The 11,184-nt window shown below is 46.5% G+C and overlaps 1 pseudogene; it reads right to left on the reverse strand.

Moving 5' to 3' along the window:
• Nucleotides 1-10,352: 10,352 nt before the first annotated feature.
• Nucleotides 10,353-10,531, reverse strand: LOC139266521 (U2 spliceosomal RNA; annotated as a pseudogene).
• Nucleotides 10,532-11,184: the final 653 nt, after the last annotated feature.

An 11,184-nucleotide genomic window follows, 5' to 3' on the forward strand; every position in this document is an offset into this window, starting at 1 on the left:
TAACATACAGACGATGTCATCAAATAGTCACAAGGTACACTCAAATACAGACAATGTCATCAAATAGTAACAAGGTACACTCAAATACAGACAATATCATGAATTACTATTATTATTCGCATAGTAACAAGGTACACTCAAAAAGAGATAAATGACCAGCCACTTATTATCCTGAAGTCAAGTCTCACAGTAATAAATCGATTCCCATCATGGAGTACTGTAAACATACAGGTGATCAGAATGTCACATTTGAATGGCTAAATGGCTCTGATCGTCTAGCAGCCACTTTCGTTCCAAACATTCTGTTTTTAATCCAAACTTCAATCTTCCAACTTTTAACCCTTTTGATTTCTCCAGACTGCACCGAAGCAAAGAATTCAGAAATGTGGGCTTGCGCTCCCACAGTAACTTTTTATGTGGCAACTTATCAAATGTCTTCTAGAAATCCAAATACACCACATCCATTGGTTCTCCCTTATCCACCCTGTTCGTTACATCCTCAAAGAACTGCAGTTAATTTGTCAAACATGAATTCCCTTCCATAAAACCATGCTGACTCTGCTTGACTGTATTATGCTTTTCCAGATGTCCTGCTACTGTTTCCTTAATAAAGGACTCCAGCATTTTCCCAATGACAGATGTTAGGCTAACTGGTCTATAATTTTGTGCTTTCTGTCAGCCTCCTTTTTTAAATAGGGCATTACATTTGCAGTTTTCTAATCCTCTGGGACCTCCCCAGAATCCAGGAAATTTTGGTAGTTTACAACCAATGCATCCACTATCTCTGCAGCCATTTCTAGGATGCAAGCCATCAGGTCCAGGGGATTTGTCCACCTTTAGTCCCATTATTTTATCTAGTACTACCTCTTTAGTGATAGTGATTGTATTAAGTTCCTCCCTCCCTATTGCCCCTTGATTAACCACTATTGGGATATTTTTAGTGTCTTCTACCGTGAAGACCGATACAAAATATTTGTTCAAAGTCTCTGCCATTTCCCTGTTCCAAATTATTAATTCCCCAGTCTCACCCTCTAAGGGACTAACATTTACTTTAGCAACTCTTCTTTTTTATATACCTGCAGAAACTCTTACTATCTCTTTTTATATTTCGTGCTAGTTTACTTTCATAATCTATCTTTCCTCTCTATTATTTTTTTAGTCGTTCTTTGCTGGATTTTAAGAGTGGAGTGGGGGGATTGGAATGGGGATTGGGAGTGGGGTTTAGAGGGATTGGGAGTTGGGAATGGGAGTGAGAATTGGGAGTGGGGATTGGGGGGATTGGGAGTGGGGTTTAGAGGAATTGGGAGTTGGGAATGGGAGTGAGAATTGGGAGTGGGGATTGGGGGGATTGGGAGTGGGGTTTAGAGGGATTGGGAGTTGGGAATGGGAGTGAGAATTGGGAGTGGGGATTGGGAGGGAGGATAGGGAGTTGGCGAGTTGGGAGTCGGGAATTGGTCTCTATCCTAACTCCATTTATCCGCATTGGCTAAATGTGCTTTAATACCCTTGGAAAGCTCCATGGACACAGGGGCCTAAAGATTGGTTTGCACTGGCCAGCTGAACTGGGTGCAGAGAATGATCGTGGTGCTGGATCGGGTAGGCCTAATATTGGGCTCTGGGCCTGAATTACATGAGACGCAACTGGGAGAGCGAGGGGATGATCGGGAAAGTGAGGGGGCGATCGGGAGAGCGAGGGGGTGATCGGGAGGGGGCTGAATGGAAGCCAGCAATGTTCTTTCGCACTGCAGTGGAGCCTGAGAGCAGCTCCACCCTCCCCCCTCCCGTCCCCCCTCCCCCTGCCTTGGCACCACATTCAGCTGAGTATATTTTAAATACATATCTTTTTGGTGTCAGACTCCTCCAGTCCCTTTAAGAACCACTAGTTAAACCATGTAGACCATGTTTTTCAGAATGGCGGCAACCTAGCACTGGGTACATTCAGGGCAGTCCAATTTTGCAATGGATTGTTGGTGGGGGGGGGGGTACTTAACCAGGCGCTAAGACCACTATTTGCATATACAAAAGACCTAACACCTGACGCCTCTTTTTCTGACTTTACCAATATGGCGGGTAGTGCACTTCCCACATGTAATAAGCACGTGCGCCCCACCTGTCATGTTGGATGCTTCCGCGCTTGTTTTGCACCTGAAAAACGGGCACGCCACCACTGAATTTTGAAGTGATGAACTCCTAAAAATCCATTGGAAGGGTATTTTTTTTGGTTATGCTTATAGCACCATTTTTCTGCTCATTCTTTAAGCTTCGTTTTTTTTCAAAGCATTTTATTTTCATGATGGCGGTGTTGTAAGATGAAACAGCATATCATGGAGGTCAGCAGGGCGGAGATCCTAGGGAGCATTCCCGCAAGGGAGGACTCAAGTTTAAGGTTCAGCATGCATTCAAGGATGGATCTACACGGCTGTAGTGATACCCGCCCTCCTGTATGGCTCAGAGACATGGACCATATACAACAGACACCTCAAGTCACTGGAGAAATACCACCAATGATGTCCCCGCAAGATCCTGCAAATCCCCTGGGAGGACAGTCGCACCAACGTCAGTGTTCTCGCTCAGGCCAACATCCCCAGCATCAAAGCACTGACCACAGTCGACCAGCTCCGTTGGGCAGGGCCACATCGTCCACATGCCTGACATAAGACTCCCAAAGCAAGCGCTCCACTCAAAACTCCTACACGGCAAGTGAGCCCAAGGTGGGCAGAGGAAATGTTTCAAGGACACCCTCAAAGTCTCCCTGATAAAGTGCAACATACCCACCGACACCTGGGAATCCTGGCCAAAGACTGCCCTAAGTGAAGGAAGAGCATCCGAGAGGGCACTGAGCACCTCGAGTCTCGTCGCCGATAGCATGCAGAAACAAACGCAGGCAGTGGAAAGAGCATGCGGCAAACCAGACTCCCCACCCACCCTTTCCTCCAACGACTGTCTGTCTCACCTTTGACAGAGACTGTAATTCCTGTATTTGACTGTTCAGTCACCTGAGAACTCACATTTAGAGTGGAAGCAAGTCTTCCTCAATTTCGAGGGACTGCCTATGATGATGATGATATGGGGTGTGATGTTATGCTTCCAGCAGTGAGGCTTCTAGGGAGCATATCTCAGGAAGTCGTGAACACACAGCCTGATTTTCTGTCCATGTGACAGAAAATCATGGGATGTGTGCCTGTGACCTATTGATCAGTGTTTCCTGACAGAGAAAGTATTTCGACGACCATAACATTTCTTAAGAAGCAAATTTTACCCACTCATTTCTGCAAATAAATTTAGCATGGAAATAAAACACATGATGGCAGTAAAATGGAAGAGAGATCTGTTCCCATTTTCTGTCGACCTTGCCCACTTGTGTGTGTACACATCTCCGCTTTAACACCAGCCACTTTTGCATACGTTTACCATGTTCATTTACAAGCTGAAAGTTTCCCTAAGATCTGTGACCTTGAAAATTTGTCAAGTAAGTTTCACTCCTGAAGGGTTATTGAATTTTCTGCTAATGGGTCTTTTTCCTTCACATGCCATGAATCCATTTCCATCATTCTCATGAAGGATGGAATGCCAGACACTGATCATCCTGAAAGCAGTGATGTAGGAAATGATACAGGGTGACAAAAAAAAGCAGTATAAGCTTATTATGTACTCTGACCAAATATATTAAGCAATTTGCTCAGTTCATTTGATTTGAATAAACACTCATGTATTCTACTCAAAATCTGCACAAATGGCAACAAAACTTTTTGACTTTCCTATAACTATTTAATGATTCCAACTGCTTCCAAGTATATAAGAAAAGCAAAAGGATTCCTTGATTCATTTCTTTTGTCATTAATTCAATTTTGTTTAAATACAAATTAAATTAATCTATTGATTTGTAGGTATCAGTTATAAAAAATTAATTAGAGGAAATGAATAAGATAATGAAATGGAGAAGTGGAAAGTGAGATTCTAATCTCCACTGTTAAATATTTGTGTTTGGAGATGTGATTGAGTTTCTGATACATCTTTCATTGCTTTTATTCATTTGCATTCAAAATTCTTCAGTGGCAGCTGCATGCTTCCTTCAAACCTACTGATGGTAGCTACTGAACTCTGGATGTGTGAGCACATGTTCTCATCTGACTTCCACGTAACACCTTCCAGCAGTTGTCCACTGAAGTTCCTCAACAACTATACCACAAATACCTGCCTTTAGAATAGTAGAAAAACTTATGTAGGACAGTTTAGAAAGTATCAACTCTTTTGACGTTCTAGCTGTCCATGTCTAATGCTGTGCCTCAGGCTTATTTGTCATCACCAAACGGCTTAATTGGTGTCCTCTTCAACATCATCATCATCATCGGCAGTCCCTCTAAACGAGGATGACTTGCTTCCATTCCAAAAAAAAGGATGAGCTCAGAGGTGTTTCGAACGAAGAGCCCGAACTACGTCCTCGAGGGTGGAAGATGCCTGTGCGTGGATTTTTTTTAATGTGTGGTGGCCGTTGCACACCAGCAAGGATTGGTCCAGTGGCAAGGATTCCCCAAGACAACTGGAGACCTGCTCTGCTGCATGGACCTAGTGCGCACACATATCGCAGTGTGGGCTAGTCCGTGCTGCCCCTGGGCCCGAACTCATGCCTCCCCTGGGCCCCGATCACATCCCTCCACAATCTCTCACAGCTTCTTCACCCCGATCTCGCCGCTCCTGCTGTACCTGCCCACGCTCCAATCACTGACCTGGACCTTGCTGACGTCACTGTTCGCTGCCGTCGCCCACCTGCACCAGCTCGCGCTGTACCTTGTAGCAGCATGCCTCCACGCTGCCCATGGCCGCCGCTCGCCACTCCTTTTATGGCCCCGACCTGCCGCTGATGGTTTCACGCAGGTCGGGGCCTCCACACTGCTCCCTGGGTCGCCCGGCACTCCTTTTATGGCCCCTTCAACTGTGCCAGCCTTGGCTCGCTTGATGGTACTCTCGCCTCTGAGTCAGAAGGTTGTGTGTTGAAGTCCCACTCCAGAGACTTTGAGCGTGTAATCAAGGCTGACACTCCAATGCAGTACTGAGAGACGGCTGCACTGTCGGAGGTGCTGTCTTTCGATGAGACGTTAAATCGAGGCCTGATCTGCCCTCTCAGCTGGACATAACAAAAACCATGGCAATATTTGATGAAAATCAGGGGAGTTCTCCCAGTGCCCTGCTCAATATTTATCCCTCAAACAACATCTAAAACAGATTGGGCCCAAAATTGATGAACTTACTGCCCACTGCCGCCGACTGCCGCCGAAATTTCTCCGGTCGACCGTCCAGTGCCACTTTCAACGTGGCCTGGAGCGGACGGAAGGGGAGAGGTGCCGGGAAGCGCCCGCTGACATCAGCGGACGGCCGAGTTGCACTGAGCTCCTGCCCGCCGAGATGCCATACTGATGCGGGCGGGAGTTGACGGGACTCGGCGGCAGAACGGGGGTGGGCCAATGACTGGAGGCTGGTCTGTCCCCGATGGTGGGTAGGAAGATGCTGAAAAAACAGTTAGTGAACTTTTTGTAATTTATTTCTTTACAGGGATTTACCTGGATGGGGGTCCCCTGAAGGTCTTCAGATGGTTTTTTGGTTGTTGATGCTTTTATCTTTCCAGCTCTTCGACCCTCCGTGGGCATGACTCCATCCTCGGCGGCACTTGGGCATCAAGCACCTTTGCTGCTGAGATTGGGAGCTCCCGCCGGCTGCCGCCCAGATTGGCGGAGTAAGTTGTAAGTCGCTCATTTGCCGCCCACCGACCTTCGAGGGACTTTCTTCATGAATATCCCGCCCAAAGAACTGTCAGGGACCTCGGCGGTCATCGACAGTCCTTTGGGCGTCACTATACCAATTTCGGGCCCATTATCTGGTTATTTCACCGCTGTTTGTGGAATCTTGGTGCATGCAAATTTGGCTGCTGCATTTTCTATATTACAAAAGTGACTTCACTTCAAGACATACTTTATTGGCTGTCACGTGTTTTGGAGGTCATGAAAGGTGCTTTATAAATCCAAGTCTTTCTTTCTCATTTGAGGGGCGTCTCCAACCAGATCGCTCCACTGAGGGTGAAAACAGCGCTGCAGGAAATTGGGAGCATGAGCCGCATTGTTCGACTCCCCGGCATTGCTTACTCATTCACCAGGACCTTACAGTCGTGTATTTGGAACAGGAGCCATTGCAGGAGAGTCACTGGGTATGACTGGTAGGTAAGCTATTGACACTGAGGTGAGAGTGCTATCACTGAGCCATATTATATATATATATATATCTCAGTTACATATTTACAGTAGTCATTCTTCCACTTGATCAGACAGAATAATAAACAGATTATGGGGGTGAAATTGCCCCACGCCACATCCATAGCGCACATTTCAAATTAAATAAAAATGTATCGCCTGGCGAAAGCGGAACCTAAATGATCCAGAATTGGGGTCTTGGTGCATGAGAAACATCCGGGCGGTATCGGAGGGTATCGTACTCTGCAGCCGCTTCCGTGGTGCTGACTGGGCCACCAGAGAGGGTTTCGGCCAAGCCAGCAACCCGACACCCAAGAGAGGGTGCTTGTTGACAGCTTGGCTGAACTAGCAGCTGCCATTGTCATGCTGGCTACAAAGTCGGATGACAAAAATAATATATGGTGGCCACGACATGAGGCCTTCCCGTTTAAGGGCGGGCGGGGCGCCCCAGCCACCACATCTCTGCTATCCACAAAGCTTTCAGTGGCATCGCCCCCATGCCAGCCTCACTCCCAAGGGGCAATTTCCCCCACGGAGCGTAAAGAGGTCGGCGCAGGGCGTAAAGAGGTCGGCACACATGGTGATGATGCAATCGGCGTGTGCGCCGCTGCCCGGGGCATAATCTACAGGACGCAGCGCAAATCCATTTTCGACCCCGCCATCAGGACTTTCCGCCCAGGGTCAGATGGCGGTAGCCTGAATTGTCCCCGGGCAAAAGCCCTTATTGCCCCGTTAGCGCCCCCCCAGAGCTGCTAACGAGCCTTTCAGAAAGGGGCAATTTTGGGCCCACACTCTAAGAATTAAGCTAACTCTTTGAGAGGTGATCCTCCAGCAGAGTTGTCCCACTCATTAATTTGGTGGAAGAGCCATGGAAAACCTGGAAGAACGGCATAAACACTGTTTCCGACATTTTCCCTAGGATTCTGTGATTTTTAAAAATTCATTCCTGGGATGTAGGCGTCGCTGGCAAGGCTAGTATTTATTGCCCATCCCTCATTGCCTTTGAGAAGGTGGTGGTGAGCTACCTTCTTGATCCGCTGCAGTCCGTGAGGTGAAAATAAAAAAGACTTGAATTTATATAACATCTTTCACGACCACCGGACGGCTTAAAGCGCTTTACAGCCAATTAATTACTTTTGTAGTGTACTCGCTGTTGTAATGTGGGAAATGAAGCAGCCATTTTTGCGCACAAGCAAGCTCCCACAAACAGCAGTGTGATAATGACCAGATATGTTGATTGAGGGATACATATTGGCCAGGACACTGAGGAATAACTCCCCTGTACTTCTTTAAAATAGTGCCGCGGGATCTTTTACCTCCACCTGAGAGGGCAGACGGGGCCTCAGTTTAACATCTCATCCGAAAGGCGGCACCTCCGACAGAGCAGCACTCCCTCAGCGAAGGCACTCCCGCAGTGCTGTTCCAGGATTTTGACCCAGCGATGATGAAGGAACGGCGATATATTTCCAAGTCAGGATGGTGTGTGACTTGGAGGGGAAGTTAGAGGTGGTGGTGTTCCAATGCCATCAAAACAAAAGGATGGGAGAAAGCCCACAGAAATGTGCTGCCTTTGTAAATTATCCATTCATGTGTACAGGACCAAACAATCGTATTTGGACTAGACTGAAGAGACCTGCATGTGATGACTATGATTCCTAATGGAGGCCATCAAAAGAGTATTCGAAGACCAGACCTTCAAATCTACCACTAAGCTTATGGTCTACAGGGCTGTAGTAATACCCGCCCTACTGTATGGCTCAGAGACATGGACCATGTACAGTAGACACCTCAAGTCGCTGGAGAAATACCACAAACGATATCTCCGCAAGATCCTACAAATCCCCTGGGAGGACAGACGCACCAACATTAGCGTCCTCGACCAGGCCAACATCCCAGCGTTGAAGCACTGACCACACTCGATCAGCTCCACTGGGCAGGCCACATTGTTCGCATGCCAGACACGAGACTCCCAAAGCAAGCGCTCTACTTGGAACTCCTTCACGGCAAATGAGCCAAACGTGGGCAGTGGAAACACTTCACGGACACCCTCAAAGCCTCCCTGATAAAGTGCAACATCCCCACTGACACCTGGGAGTCCCTGGCCAAAGACTGCCCTGAGTGGAGGAAGTACACCGGGAGGCTGAGGACCTCGACCCTCATCGCCGAGAGCATGCAGAAATCAAGCGCAGGCAGCAGAAAGAACGTGCAGCAAACCAGATTCCCCACCCACCCTTTCCCTCAACCACTGTCTGTCCCACCTGTGGCAGGGACTGTGGCTCCCGTATTGGAATGTCCAGCCACCTAAGGACACATTTTTAGAGTGGAAGCGTCTTCCTTGATTCCGAGAGACTGCCTATGATGATGATGATGTACAGACTCCAGTTGCTGGATCTGTAAACTACTTCCAAGAAATGGGCAGTACTGACAGTAGGTGTCCACGTAACCGTTGCATTGAAGTCTGATGCTCCCAGCTCCTAGCAAGCAACAACAGTAAATCAATACCAGATCTTTCAAACTGCAGTGCAGAATTGCATCCCTTGAGCCAGGGGCTGACAACCAGTTGAGATACCATTCAAATAGATCTTAAATAATTCAGTTAGCTCTCTCTGCAGTATATTCTGCCAAAAGCGCTTCTGAAGCAGCAACTCAGAATAGTGCTGTTCTTTCTTTGCCCCTTTCTTCGGTCATTATCGAGTTTGAAGTCAGTTCCTGTATCATCAAGGAATCATGGCAAAAGAACCAGTGGTGAGATGAGGAGAATTTTTTTAACGTAGCGAGTTGTGATGTGGAATGCACTGCATGCAAGTGTGGTAGAAGCAGATTCAATAATAATTTTCCAAAGGGAATTGGATAAATACTTGATGGGGAACAACCTGCAGAGCTACAGGGAAAGGGCAAGGGAGCCAGTCGAACTGGACAGCTTTTTCCAAGAGCCGTCACAGGCACAATGGGCCGAATGGCCTCCTTCTGTGCTGTATCATTCCAGAATTCAATCTGCAGGAGCACACTACCCAAGGAGCAGTCATCGGGAAATCAGGAAGCTTCTGTGCCAGAATTGCACCATTGATCCCAGAATATATTTCGAAATGCCATTATTTGCTGTCTAACATTGTAAAGTATTTAATTAAATGCAAAAGTCAAAAAAAATTTCACTGCGAGGAACAATATACCCTTGAAAATACATCATGCTAAATGGATGTTTACATAGAGCCATCAAAACATATTGCAGTGAGCTAATCAAATGGATCAAAATTAAGCTAAAAAATGAAACCTATAGCCAAGATTTTGACGATTGAGCTATGTTCAGTGAAACCCTGTGGAGAAAATGAACATAAGTGGACAGGGAACAGGAACCAGAGAACCTATTTATTACCTTGCTCCACACCACATCCAGTTTATGCTAAGTAAACTGGTGCATCTATGAGGCTAAAGTAATCAGTTGTCTTTCTCTATCTTACCCTGAATTGGAAAATATAGACAAGCAAGAAAAAAGGAAATAAATAATCGATCTAAGCAATTGTAGAGCAATTGCTCTACAATTATTTGTAGAGCAAATAATTCAAATCAAACAAAACAAATCAGCCTATATTTTCCCTGCATTATTGCATCTCTCTATATATTTATACATTATTTCTCAAATAGCGTATTGTCATTACTCTCCTATAAATTTATTAAAGTTAATTGAAATGGAAACTGGAGTGTAAGTAGAGCTGCAGTTGGATCTGGATCTATTCTATGCTTACAAATAATATTCTGTGTATCATTTCCCAGAGTTTGACTCTGCTTAGTGAATATGTCATTGAGAAACGTATTCTATCCAATCAACCACCAAGCAAGGAAACAAATACACATTAGGATAAATTTCATCCGAAACACAGAATCACTTTCCACATGTACACAGACGACACCCAGCTCTACCTCTCCACCACTTCTCTCAACCCCTGCTTAGTATCTAAATTGTCAGAATGCTTGTCCGACATCCAGTACTGGATGAGCAGAAATTTTCTCCAATTAAATGTTTTTTTTTATCCAATTTCGTTCCAGATCAACTCTAACGCCAAAGATCACTTTGCGCCAGTGTGTTTGATCTTAGGCCAAAAGGCCGAGAGGCGAAGTTGCACCGTTCCTGGAAATATTGCAATACCAGGTCGGTGCATGGAGTGGACGGGGCATGCCCCTGATCCAGCTCCCTGTCCAAAAATCAATTCAATATCATGTCCCCATAGGGGATATTAAACTGATAAGAACAGATACTACACTTGATCTTAGCCAAAAGATCGAGAAGCAATTAAATATTGAGAAGACCAAAACCATTGTTTTTGTCCCCGCCACAAACTGCGTTCCCTAGCCACTGACCCTATCCCTCACCCTAGCATCAACCTGAGGGTGATCAATACTGTTTGCAACCTAGGTGTCATATTTGACCCTGAAATGAGTTTCCAGCCACATATCCACAGCATAACTAAAACCGCTTTTTTCCACCTCCGTAACATTGTCCGCCTCCATCCCTGCCTCAGCTCTTCTGGTGCTGAAACCCTCATTCATGCCTTTGTTACCTCTAGACTTGATGACTCCAACTCACTCCTGGCCAGCCTTCCACATTCCACACTACGTAAACTTGAGGTCATCCAAAACTCCGCAGCCCATGTCCTAACTCGCACCAAGTCACAATCAACCATCAACCCTGTGCTTTCTGATCTGCATATTTACATTTTTACCGAGGCGTATGAAAGCATGGGCCTTATGCTAAACACCCGTAAGACGAAGGTCCTCCACCAGCCTGTCCTCGCTGCACAGCACTGCCCCCCAGCCATCAAGATCCACGGTGCAGCCCTGGACAACGTGGACCATTTCCCATACCTCGGGAGCCTCATCAACAAGAGCAGACATTGACGACGAGATTCAACACCGCCTCCAGTGCACCAGTGCAGCCTTCAGCCTC

The sequence above is a fragment of the Pristiophorus japonicus genome, chromosome 6, assembly GCF_044704955.1.
Source record: "Pristiophorus japonicus isolate sPriJap1 chromosome 6, sPriJap1.hap1, whole genome shotgun sequence".
NCBI classification, from domain to species: Eukaryota; Metazoa; Chordata; class Chondrichthyes; family Pristiophoridae; genus Pristiophorus; species Pristiophorus japonicus.